At 37.2% G+C, this 14,110-nt stretch overlaps 1 protein-coding gene across 6 annotated transcripts in view; it reads left to right on the top strand.

Annotated features, from left to right (window-relative positions):
- PCDH9 (protocadherin 9) overlaps positions 1 to 14,110 on the top strand; it is a 1,136,570-nt gene that overhangs the window by 41,155 nt on the left and 1,081,305 nt on the right. The window lies entirely within an intron of this gene.

Here is a 14,110-nt window from a genome sequence, read left to right as displayed (position 1 = left end):
GTTTCCACAGAATTGAGCAACAAGGATGGTTCCTGTTAAGAAATGTTCCCTTCCAGATAGCTCATAAAAGACCTTGCAATCTTACATAAACGTCTCTGACAAATATATGGAAATTATGTATGTTTCTGGCAATAATTCAATGAACACAGTATTTAAATTGAATGATTTAAAACTTGCAGCTTTGTACACAAAAATAAAGAAAGGACTATCCCTCTTATAATTTAATTTATATTATCAATGATATCTCCTGAGGAATCTGCTTCATTCTGATGAATTCTCTTCTAATGAGTTTAGCCACCAATGCTTTATAGTTAGCATATATAAAGATATATAGGGAGAGATATAGATAGATATAAAGATATATATATATATATATATATATAGATAGGTAGATAAATTCTCTTCTAATGAGTTTAGCCATCAATGCTTTATAGTTAGCATAGTCCATGGGATCACTAAGAGTCGGACACGACTGAGCGACTTCACTTTCACTTTTCACTTTCATGCAATGGAGAAGGGAAATGGCAACCCACTCCAGTGTTTTTGCCTGGAGAATCCCAGGGACGGGGGAGCCTGGTGGGCTACAGTCTGTGGGGTCGCACAGAGTTGGACACGACTGAAGCAACTTAGCAGCAGCAGCAATGTGACTTGCCTAGAGTCACATGGAAACCAGGTGGTTTAATTCCAGTAAGACCACTTGTTTGTGATTCAAGTTTCTTTCTTTCATATAGTTTTTTGAAGGAGAATTAGCAGAGAAGGAAACACAGGGAGAATGCCTGAGGCAGGACTGGTACAGGAGAGGCAATAACATTCAGAAGAATACAAGACAGGTTACGGTAAGAGTACAGTTAGTTTGATTAGGCAGAGATTTCTGCAGAAAAGTGTTTGTGTGGAAGATGTGGAAAACTACAGCAAGTCCTTAATAACTTTCTTGATATTCCCATTGTTTCCAGTGTTTTCAAATTGAAGTGTGGGGATGCCTTCCTAACATTTTATAAGATGATATATTGTTTTCTTTAAAAATGTTGGAAATAGTTTTGGTCAGTGGAAGCAATATGAGGTTGTGAACAAAAGAGGACATGAGAAAAGTCATAGATTGCATTAGTAACTTCATATTCAGTCAAATAATTATATTTACTGAAAATCTGCTATATGCTAGAATCTGGTACAATAAAATGAGCAAGACATCCTTCTTATATTCAAGGAATTTATATTTGTCAAGGAATGTATATTTTCCAAGGAATTTACATTCTCTACAGAGAAATACAGGAGTTATATAGTGTGTTAAGCATATTTGTGTATTACCTACAAGCTCAAAGAATGATTTTCCTAAAAAGAAATATTTTTAGAGTATTAACCAAAGTGCTGCTGCTGCTAAATCGCTTCAGTCGTGTCCAACTCTGTGCGACCCCAGAGACGGCAGCCCACCAGGCTTCCCCATCCCTGGGATTCTCCAGGCAAGAACACTGGAGTGGGTTGCCATTTCCTTCTCCAATGCATGAAAGTGAAAAGTGAAAGTGAAGTCGCTCAGTCGTGTCTGACTCCTAGCAACCCCAGGGACTGCAGCCTACCAGGCTCCTCCGTCCATGGGATTTGCCAAGCAAGAGTACTGGAGTGGGGTGCCATTGCCTTAAAGCATCAAAAATATATTTCATTGCTTTGGGAGATTCAGCATCAAGAGAACACATATAAGAAACACAAGGCTTTGGGAACTTCTTGTGCAATCGTTTCTGAGTATTTTTCAAATAGAATAGAAAATAGAAATTACCAATTTGACATTTTTTCACATCTTCTACTTATTTTATAAGAAGGTCAAACAAAAAGTTAGCTTTCATTTGACATTTTAAAAATATTACTGCTGTACTAGGATGGATCAAGAACTTAAGGAACATAGAACACAGAAAAAGCAATGTTTATTCTAACTGGAGAACAGAAAGAAGTATTTTGCTATATTTTAAAATATATTATTTAAAATTACAAAAATTTTGAGTTATAAATAGTAAAACTATTCATTAAGGAAAATTTTTTGACAAATCTGTATTATTTAATGCATTTGAGCGCTTGTCTTATCTATACTTTAATTACTAATTTTACAGTTACAAATTTTATTGGATTCTGACTACTCAGTATGCTGGACTCAAGATTCTCTAAGTATAAATCCAAAGTTTTTTGGAAACTACATTATTTGTATTAATGTAGTTTTTTGGAAGTGACATTATTTGATTTGCTAGTGCACCTTTCTCAAAAGCATAATTGCTCAAATCTCTATTGATATTGAATTAATTACAGACACAACAAAATAAAACATTTTTTCCAAATTTAAAGTATCAATGTCTAGGTGAACTTGCCATAAAGAAATCTGGGAGTTTCAAATTTGAAGAAAGTAAAAATTAACCCTATTACCATTCCTCCATGAATTTACTAACTTAATAAACATTGATAATTCTGTCCTCAAGAAGTGTCATTGCTGGTCTTATTTTGTGCCTGTCTAACATTTGATGTATTAGAGACACCAGATATAGCACCATCATGCGGTAAGCAGCATGGCTAGATGACAAAGGGCCTAGTGATGGGAATCCAGAAATATTTTGATGCCTCAGACTCCTTATCTGTACTATCAGGAATTTTGAGTGCAATGTACAAGACTCTTCGCATATTATTTTCAAGAGGACTTCCACAAAACTTATTTGATATTGTAAGCTTTACACAATGAGATTTATGAATAAACTCTTAACTGATAAATGTTAATATCAAGAGTGATATGCCTTTGTTTCAGCATCTAAAGTTGTGTATTACTTTTAACCATTTTATATTAAGAATACTTCTTTAGTGGATTGTTTACACCTGCAAATTATATTTATGTAGACAGATTAAAACATTGCCTTTCTCTGTTGATGTTTACATTTTTATCAGAGTACTAGTTTAATAACCCCTTTTCTATTGCCAAATTCTTTAAATGTACCTGGAACTTTGTTTATTGCATTGTCATGTGGCATTTTACTTCATTCCATTCATATCTCCCTTCAGTACTCCTCCTCAAATGATCTCTATCCTTTTTATTTATTATTTTTTAACACAATATTTCTTATATTGTATGTTTGTTTATTTTTTCAGTTCAGTTCAGATGCTCGGTAGTGTCCAACTCTTTGCAACCCCATGGACTGCAGCACACCAGGCTTCCCTGTCCATCACCAACACCCGGAGATTGTGCAAACTCATGTCCATTGAGTCAGTAATGCCATTCAACCATCTAATCCTCTATTGTCCCCTTCTCCTCCTGCCTTTAATCTTTCCCAGCATCAGAGTCCTTTCCAATAAGTCAGTTCTTCACAACAGGTGGCCAAAGTATTGGAGCTTCAGTTTCAGCAACAGTCCTTCCAATGAATATTCAGGACTGATTTCTTTTAGGATTGACTGGATTGGTACCTTGTTGTCCAAGGGACTCTCGAGTCTCCTACAACACCACAGTTCAAAAGCATCAATTATTTGGTGCTAAATGTTCTTAATGGTCCAATGCTCACATCCCTACATGACTACTGAAAAAACCAGAATTTTGACTGGATGGACCTTTATCGGCAAAGTAATATCTCTGCTTTTTAATGCGCTGTCTAGGTTAGTTTTAGCTTTTCTTCCAAGGAGTAAGCGTCTTTTAATTTCATGGCTGCAGTCACCATCTGCAGTGATTTTGGAGCCCCTCCAAAATAAAGTTTGCCGTTGTTTTCATTGTTTCCCCATTTATGCCATGAAGTGATGGGACCGGATACCATGATCTTAGTTTTCTGAATGTTAAACTTTAAGACAACTTTTTACTCTCCTCTTTCACTTTCATCAAGAGGCTCTTCAGTTCCTTTTTGCTTTTTGCTCTAAGGGTGGTGTCATCTGCATATTTGAGGTTATTGATATTTCTCCCAGAAATCTTGATTCCAGCTTGTGCTTCTTCCAGTCCAGTGTTTCTCAGGATGTACTCTGCATATAAGTTAAATAAGCAGGGTGACAATATACAGCCTTGACGTTACTCCTTTCCCAATTTGGAACCAGTCCATTGTTCCATGTCAGGTTCTAACTGTTACTTCTTGACCTGCATACAGATTTCTCAGGAGGCATGTCTGGTGGTCTGGTATTCCCAGACCTTGAAAATTCCCTTGAAGAATTTTCCACAGTGTGCTGTGATCCACACAGTCAAATTCTTTGGTGTAGTCAAGAAAGCAGAGATAGATGTTTTTCTGGACTCTCTTGCTTTTTCTATGATCCAATAGATGTTGGCAATTTGATCTCTGGTTCCTCTGCCTTTTCTAAATCCAGCTGGAATATATGAAAGCTCTCAGTTCATGAACTGCTGAAGTCTCACTTAGAGAATTTTGAGCATTGCGTATGAATTTTGAGATAGCGTATGAGATGAGTGCAATTGTATGGTAATTTGAACATTCTTTGGCATTGCCTTCCTTTGGGATTGGAATGAATATCGACATTTTCCAGTCCTGTGACCACTGCTGAGTTTTCCAAATTTGCTGGATATTGAGTGCAGCACTTTAATAGCATTATCTTTTAGGATTTGAAATAGCTCAACTAAAAATCCATCATCTCCGCTAGCTTTGTCTGTAGTGATGCTTCCGAAGGTCTACTTGACTTTGCACTCCTGAATGGATGTCTGGCTACAGGAGAGTGATCACACCCTTGTGGTTATCTGGGTCATTAAGATATTTTTTTGTATAGTTCCGTGTACTGTTGTCAACTTTTCTTAATATCTTCTGCTTCTGTTAGGTCCATACTGTTTCTGTCATTTATTGTGCCCATATTTGCATGAAATGTTCCCTTAGTATTTCTTAATTTTCTTGAAGCGATCTCTAGTTTTTCCCATTCTATTGTTTTCCTTATTTCTTTGCATTGATCACTGAGGAAGGCTTTCTTATCTCTTCTTGCTATTCTTTGGAACTCTGCATTCAGATGGATATATCTTTGCTTTTCTTCTTTGCCTTTCACTTCTCTTCTTTTCTCAGCTATTTGTAAGGCCTCCTCAGACAACCATTTTGCCTTTTTTGCATTTCTTTTTCTTGGTGATTTTCTTGATCACTGCTTCTTGTATGATGTCACAAACCTCTGTCCATAGTTTTTCAGCACTCTATCAGATCTAATCCCTTGAATCTATTTTTCACTTCCACTGTGTAATTGTAAGGGATTTGATTTAGGTCATACCTGAATGGTCTAGTTTTTTTCCCTACTTTCTTCAATTTAAATCTGAATTTTGCAATAAGCAGTTCATGATCTGAGCCACAGTCAGCTCCCGGTCTTGTTTTTGCTGACTGTATAGAGCTTCTTCATCTTTGGCTGCAAATAATATAATCAGTCTGATTTTGGTTTTGATCATCTGGTGATGTGCATGTTAGAGTCATGTGTTGTTGGAAGAGGGTGTATGCTATGACCAGTGCATTCTCTTGGCAAAACTCTGTTAGCCTTTGCCCTGCTTCATTTTTTACTCCAAGGAGAAACTTGCCTGTTACTCTACATATCTCTTGACTCTCTACTTTTGCATTCCAGTCCCCTATGATGAAAAATGACTTTTTGTTGTTGTTGTTAGTTCTAGAAGGTCTTGTAGGTCATCATAGAACTGTTCAACTTCAGCTTCTTTGGCATTACTGTTTGGGACATAGACTTGGATTACTGTGATATTAAATGGTTTTCCTTGGAAATGAACAGAGATCATTCTCTCATTTTTGAGATTGTACCCAAGTACTTCATTCTGGACTCTTTTGTTGACTATGGGAGTAGTCCATTTCTTCTAATGGATTCTTGCCCACAGTATATAATGGTCATCTGAATTAAATTCTCCCATTCTAGTCCATTTTAGTTCACTGATTCCTAAAATGTCAATGTTAACTCTTGCAATCTGCTTGACCACTTCCAATATACCTTGGTTCATGGACCTAACCTTCCAGGTTCCTATGCAATATTGTTCTTTACAACATCAAACTTTACTTCCATCACCAGTCACATCCACACCTGGGCATTGTTTTCGTTTTGGCTCTGTCTCTTCATTATTTCTGGAGTTATTTCTCCACTGTTCTACAGTAGCATATTGGGCACCTACTGACCTGGGGAGTTCATCTTTCAATGTCATATCTTTTTGCATTTTCATACTGTTCATGGGGTTCTCAAGGCAAGAATACTGAAGTGGTTTGCCATTCCTTTCTCCCATGGACCACATTTTGTCAGAACTCTCCACCATGACCCATCTGTTTTGGGTGGCCCTACATGGCATGGCTCATAGTTTCACTGAGTTAGAGAAGGCTGTGGTCCATATGATCAGTTTGGTTAGTTTTCTGTGATTGTGGTTTTCATTCTGTCTGCCCTCTATGAATAAGGATAAAAGACTTATAGAAGCTTCCTTATGGGAGAGACTGACTGAGTGGGAATCTGGGTCTTGTTCTGATGGGCAGGGACATGTTTAATAAATCTTTAATCCAATTTTCTGTTGATGGGTGGGGCTGTGCTCCCTCCCTGTTGTTTGGCCTGAGGCCACACTTTCTACCCAAGCCTCCACTGGAGCCTCTTGGACACTCACAGCCAAGTCTGACTCAGTCTCCTGTGGGAACACCGCTCCCCTCTCCCAGCTCCTGGTGCACACAAGGTCCCATCTGTGCCCTCCATGAGTCTGTTTCCCCAGTCCTGTGGAAGTTCTGTAATTAAATCCCACTGGCCTCCAAAGTCAAATTCTCTGGGGATTCTCAATCCCTTTGCTGGATCCCCAGGTTCGGAAATCTGTTGTGGGTCCTAGAACTTTCTTAACGGTGTGGGAATTTCTTTGGTATCATCTGCAGTTTGTGTGTCACCTGCTCAGCCGCTCTATGATGGGTAACAATGTAGGACCCAGATCTGCTGCAGCCAGAACCCCTGTCCCCACGGCAGGCCACTGCTGACCCATGCCTTCACAGGAAACACTCAAACACTCAAAGGCAGGTCTGACTCAGTCTCTGTGGTACCTCTGGGTCCTGGTGCACACAAGGTTTTGTTTGAGCTCAAGGTTTGGTTTTGTTTATTTTTTTAAACTGAATTCCTATTTATAACTAATGAGAAATAAGCTTTATGAAGCTGGTTTCTTTGTTTTCAGCAAGGCTGTATCTCTATTGATTAGATTTACTATGCTATCCAGTAAAGTAGATCCTAGCCATATGTGACAATTTGTTGTTGTTGCTCAGTTGCTAAGCCATGTCTGACCGTTTGCAACCCCATGAACTGCAGCAGGCTAGGCCTCCCTGTTCCTGACCATCTCCCAAAGTTACTGTCTCCAGGGAAACTGGTAGAACAGGTCTTCAGATAGTTAGATATTTTCAGGAACTGATTTCATGATCCCAATCCTAGCATGCCTTTATATCTAGAAAAGCACTAAATCCCATCATGGTGACATCAGCTCCTTGTGACTAGCAGAAAACCTTTTGTAAAATGAGTGCTTAATTCCATGTACTCCCCCTTCACCAAAATCACATATGTATTTACCTTCCCCCCTGCTTCTTTGGCGGAGAAGGCAATGGCAACCCACCCCAGTACTCTTGCCTGGAAAATCCCATGGACAGAGAAGCCTCATAGGCTGCAGTCCATGGGGTCGCACAGAGTCGGACACAAGTGAAGCAACTTAGCAGCAGCTGCTTCTTTGGAGCAGTCTCTCAGAGCTATCTGAGGTGCTGTCTCCTGGGCTGCAGTCTTCATTTTGTCCCAAATAAAACTCTCCAGTCTCACATTGTGCATCTTTTTAGTTGACAGGCAGAATTCTTCTTATACATTATTGTTCTTGTTGTTCAGTCGCTAAGTTGTGTCCAACTCTTTGCAACACCTAGGATTGCAGCATGGCAGGCTTTCATGTCCTCCAGTGTCTCCCAGAGTTTGCTCAAATTCATGTCCATCGAGTCAGTGATGCTGTTTAACCACCTTATCCACTGCCACCCTCTTCTTTTGCCTTCAATCTTTCCCAGCATATGGATGTTTTCCAGTGAGTTGGTTCTTTGCATCAGGTGTCCACAGTATTGGAGCTTCAGCTTTAGCATCAGCCCTTCCCATGAGTATTCTGGGTTAATTTTCCTTAGGATTGACTGGTTTGATCTCCTTTCTGTCCAACGGAAGGAGAAAGTCTTCCAGCACCGCAGTTCAAAAGCACCAGTTCTTCAGCATTCAACCTTCTCTATGGTCCAACTTTCACATTCATGCATGACTACTGGAAAAAAACAGCTTTGACTATACAGACTTTTGTCGGCAAATTTATGTCTTTGCTTTTTAATATGTGGTCTAGGTTTGTCATAGCCTTCCTTCCAAGGAACAAGTTTCTTCTAATTTCATGGCTGTAGTCCCCATCAGCAGTGATTTTGGAGCCCAAGAAGAGAAAATCTGTCACTGTTTCCACTTTTTTTCCTTCTATTTGCCATGAAGTGATGGGACCAGATGCCGTGACCTCAGTTTTTTTAATGTTGTGTTTTAAGCCAGTTTTTCGGAGAAGACAGTGGCACCCCACTCCAGTACTCTTGCCTGGAAAATCCCATGGATGGAGGAGCCTGGTAGGCTGCAGTCCCATGGGGTCGCTAAGAGTCAGACACAAACTCAGTGACTTCACTTTCACTTTCCACTTTCATGCATTGGAGAAGGAAATGGCAACCCACTCCAGTGTTCTTGCCTGGAGAATCCCAGGGACGGGGGAGCCTGGTGGGCTGCAGTCCATGGGGTCACATAGAGTCGGACACAACTGAAGTGACTTAGCAACAGCAGCAAGCCAGTTTTTTCACTCCCCTCCTTCGTTCTCATCAAGAGTCTCTTTAGTTTCTCTTCACTTTCTGCCATTAGAGTGGTATCATCTGCGTATCTGAGGTTGTTTATATTTCTTCCTGCAATTTTGATTCCAGCTTGTAACATGCAGCTTGGCATTTCACATGATGTACTCTGCATATAAGTTAAATAACCAGGGTGACAATATACAGCCTTGTCATGCTCCTTTCTGAATTTTGAACCAGTCAATCCATTGTTCCATGTAAGGTTCTAACCATTGCTCCTTGACCTGCATGCAGGTTTCTCAGGAGACAGGTAATATGGTCTGATATTCCCATTTCTTTAAGAATTTTCCACAGTTTGTGTGATCCACACAAAGACTTTCACATAGTCAATGAAACAGAAGTAGATGTTTTTCTGAAATTCCCTTGCTTTCTCTGTGATCCTATGAATGTTGGCAATTTGATCTCTGGTTCATCTGCCTTTTTTAAACCCAGCTTGTACATCTGTAATTTTTTGATTCAAGTACTGCTGAAGCCTACTTTGAAGGATTTTGAGCATAACTGTACTATCATCAGAAGCAAGTGCAATTGTTCAGTAGTTTGAACATGTAACAATTTAGTATAAATTAATTAAAAGTAAATAAGATAAGAAAAGTATGTCCTCAGTCACATGTCACATTTCAGCTACTCAGTAGTCACGTGTGGCTAGTGGTTATGGTCGTGGACAATACAGATGTAGTACATTTCCATTATCCCAGGATTCTATGATCTGCACTAAAATGATTGACACATAAAGGATGCAGGTAATAACGAGTGATCAAATCCAAAACTTTACATATAAGCTAATATTTTCAATTAAGATCTGTCATTTTTTCTTTTATTTTAGATGGAATTATTCCCATACAGTGAAAGATACTGTAAAAGTGAAAAGGTGAAGCCAATCTCCTAGACACTTGGCCACCAGTAAAGTCAAAGATTTTCAGGACAAGTCTCTGCTTTTTCCCTCTTTTCAAATGTGATTGCAAGTTTTTTATTAAAAGAAAAGATAAATTTCTTTATAGATAAATATCTTTCTGAAATTAATAGAATTATTTTATACTAGAAAATAGAAATAGTATTATCATACAATATTATGTGAGGAATTATACCTCCCTTACCAATTGAAAAATGCTTTTAGTAAAGTTGTTTATGGTTTCATAAGTAATTGCATTGTCAAAAAAATCCCCAAGACATTCTTTTTTTAATTTTTAAATTTATTTATTTTCCCCAAAATATTATTCTTAAAATCCTACATTTGCTTCATATTTTTAGGTTCAAAAAATTTAGAAGATAGGAATGGGAAGGCTGAGTATTTATAACAGAAAATAATGTATTTTATAATATTAGTATAGCTTTGCTGACAAAAAATGTGACTAAAATCAGTAAATTATCATCAATAATATTATTATCCATAAAATCAGAGACCTCATATAATTGTGTATAATTGGTATGATAAATATCAGACATAATTTTTTTCACTGCTGCTTAAAATTGAACTTCATTAGTAAATCATAATTATAAACTGGCTTGTTGGTTTTAATACCAAAGTTTCTTACAAAATATTTACAGTTAGATTTTACTCTTGAAACTTACTTGCTCAAATGAACAATATGGGCTTTGAATCACTGTATTGTGGATATAGCTGCATTTTCCTTTAGCTTATATAAGTAAAATGAAAGCAGATTTGATTTATAAATTTTATTACAATCAATGGGCATATCCATGTGCTAACTTTTATGATGATACCTTTTTATATATGAAGTTGTACAAAAGCTATGGTGCTGTTCAATAAGAGGTTTTTTTTTTTTTTTTTCTAACCAGTTGTCCTTTAGGAAAACAGAATTTTATAGATATACCATTTAAAGATATTAGAAGGCCTTCTCCTGGAAACAGAAATTACATCTAAGAAAGCCCATTATCTAATCTTTACAGGTTGTAGCAAACCATACCGTGTAAATCAAACCCATCCATGGACATTTTGGGGCACATTTCTATATTCTATCTTTCCTCTATCCCCAGTGGTTCAACAAGAATGGAGGAAAGACAGTTGTTATTGTTTTCAGTTACTGAGGGAAGCAGCTTTTATATTTACTGGTAGGATCAGAGAGGCACTTGGCAACCTGGAGAGCTCCCTTGGCACCAGGTTTTAAGTTTTTGGGGTGTGTTTGTTCTTTTTGTCTTTCAGGGCTGCAGGGAACAGCATGACCATCATGTTCAGCTTTGATGCCTGTGGTGATAGGTTAGGTTTGAGACATAATACAGAGAAAGACAGATGCTTGCTGCATTTGTGTTGAAAAATTTAGAGGATAAATGTTAAAAGCATTTGGGTCCACTTACACTGAAATAAACAAAAGAACAACACAAATTCTTATAAATTGCTGGTCAAATTATCAGTGGCTGCTTCTGTTTTAATTGTAACATATAGGATAGAAAATGGCCTTAATATTTAAGTTTTTGCTTTGCAAAACCGTTGTGTATGTGTGTGTGTGTATGTGTGTGTATGCAAACTTTAACAGTTGAGACTTAGAAATCTCCAAATTTTTGCTTGCCTGAAACTTTGTTGTTGTTTAGTCACTCAGTTGTATCTGACTCTTTGCTACCACATGAACTGTAGCCTGCCTGGCTCCTCTGTGGATGGGATTTCCCAGGCAAGAATACTGGAGTGGATTGCATTTCTGTCTTCCAGGGATCTTCCTGACCCAGGGATTGAACCTGCATCTCTACATCTTGTGTCCTGCATTGCAGGTGGATTCTCTACCACTGAACAACCACAGGGATCTAATGTGTATGTTCATTTTGGGTTTGTGGCAAAACACATATGGTAAAAAATAAGCATTAGTATGCTAACTATTCCCTGGAGAAGGAAGTGACAACCCACTCCAGTATTCTTGCCTGGAAAATCTCATGGATGGAGGAGCATGGTGGCCTACAGTCTATAATGTTGCAAAGAGTCGGACATGACCAAGCAATTAACACTTTTCTTCATGCTAACTATTACCACACAGTAGAGCTATTATTCGGAGAAGGCAATGGCACCCCACTCCGGTACTCTTGCCTGGAAAATCCCATGGACGGAGGAGCCTGGTAGGCTGCAGTCCATGGGTCGCTGGGAGTCGGACACGACTGAGCGACTTCACTTTCACTTTTCACTTTCATGTATTGGAGAAGGATATGGCAATCCACTCCAGTGTTCTTGCCTGGAGAATTCCAGGGACGGAGGAGCCTGATGGGCTGCCGTCTATGGGGTCGCACAGAGTCGGACACGACTGAAGCGACTCAGCAGCAGCAGCAGCCGCAGAGCTATTATTTAGTTGAATCTGTTACCAGAGGAAAATAACTTTCCTTTTTCTCTGCCCTGCATTCATTCTAATCTTTTTCCCTTGAGGTAGATCATTAAAATCTAATTAATAATATTTAAGATTTTGCTACTAAAAATGCAGTCTGTCCATGAACCAGAAGAATCTGTATTACCTGGGAACTTGTTAGAAATGCAGAATCCCCATACCTACTGAGCCAGAATCGACATTTCAACACAATTTCTAGCTAATTTGAATGCATATTAAACTTTGAGAGGCAATAGTTTAATGTATGCATTATATTGCAGTAGCATTTCCTAACCCTATATAAATTTCTGATTCCTGAAGTGAAATTATGCTTTTTTATTAAACAAAACCAGAAAGTCATGAATATTTAACTTCAGTGTCACTCACTTCTCAAAGGTGAGTAAACATAAATTATTTTAATATTATACTTGTACATTAGCATCCATATTTTAATTTAACTATATGCTTTTAGGATCCAAGAGAGTGAAAAGTATAATTCTCTCAACAGCAGATTATTCATACTTATTGGTATCTTAATTATGTTCTTCTACTCCAGAAGAAGTTTTATCTTTGAAAAATTACACTTATTAAAATTATTTCCAACTAGTTAAGGATTATCAATGATAGCATGCCCCCATGGCTAAGAAAGTTTCTTGTGCAAAAGACTGAAATATATGGTCTCAATGTCACATCTTTGAAAACTCTTAAAAATAATAGATTAAATACTTGAGCAAATAAGAGATTTCAAATGATTGGCTTTGTTTTTTAACTCCAGGTTTTATTAATTTCACATGTAAAGATTTCTTGGTCTATGATTAAGTACATTATTTTAATGTATACTTAGTGTATATTGTGATCACTTATACCACGTTACATATTTATATGCTAAATGTATTTTTACACAACTGTAATCCTGATTCATGGCTGCATATGTATCCCCTCACACCCAAAATATTATCTTTTAACCTGTTCTCTTCCTCTTCTCCTAGTTCTTATTTGGTCACCTCATATAATTTGAGAAATTCTTCTGTCTTTTTTGGGTAATTCCTAACTTTTGAAATCATCTATCCATTCAATTAGTTTTAATCCTAGAAAACAATTTGGAAAGTAATACCATTTCCACCAGTTTTATCAAAGACTCATATTAATTATGAAGCCTAATGGATTCAATAAACATTTCTTCTTAACTTAAACATTTATCTTCTTTCTGGGCCACATATTTTCATCTATATATCAGAGACTTACTGGATTCTTAGAATACACTGTAACTGTACACTGTAATAGGAATTTTCAGAATGTCATAAAACTCTTCCCAGAAATCTATAACTCTCTCTATATAAAATACACAGTAATAAATAGTCCTTTATTTTAGGAAGCTCAATCGTGTTAGCTACAAATTATAACACTAGATCAAAATTAATATATTTTGTTTAATTCTGTACAAAAATAGAGATGTGATTTTAATTTTTTATTTTATATTATTAATCATTGGTTTTCACTATTCCTCATTAAACAAGTGAAACAAAGGAGTACCCCAGATTACTTAATGAGAGTAGAAATTCATATTGTAGAAATATTGTTAAAGAAAATATCAATCATATAAGTTATTCTTGGCAGTTGTGGTGGTATATTTTCCTATGTATGTGTGTGTTTGTTTCATAAGAATGCTTAACATAAGATTTATTCTCTTATTGGTCATTTTAAGTACACAATACCTTGTGTTGTGTTCTTTTATCTTTTCAATAAACTGCAAGCAATACATTTATTTTAAATTGCCAGTCTAATGAATCAAGAAAGTAGTTAAACATTCTTTCTCTCCCCTCAAGAACATTTCTAGGTATAAAAGATGAAGGAACTGAATGGACAAGTAATTATATAAGGTAGTCTATAGCAATGCCATAAAGAGAGTCATGACTACATATTATGCACATTCTGTGGAAAGAGTTATTGCAGTCAGTTGAGAAAACCAAAAAGACAAGCATTAGGATGAGGTGAAGGATG

This window comes from Bos indicus x Bos taurus, chromosome 12, assembly GCF_003369695.1.
Source record: "Bos indicus x Bos taurus breed Angus x Brahman F1 hybrid chromosome 12, Bos_hybrid_MaternalHap_v2.0, whole genome shotgun sequence".
NCBI lineage: Eukaryota > Metazoa > Chordata > Mammalia > Artiodactyla > Bovidae > Bos > Bos indicus x Bos taurus.
Note: the sequence above shows the minus strand (reverse complement) of the source record. Positions and strands in the feature narration are given on the sequence as shown.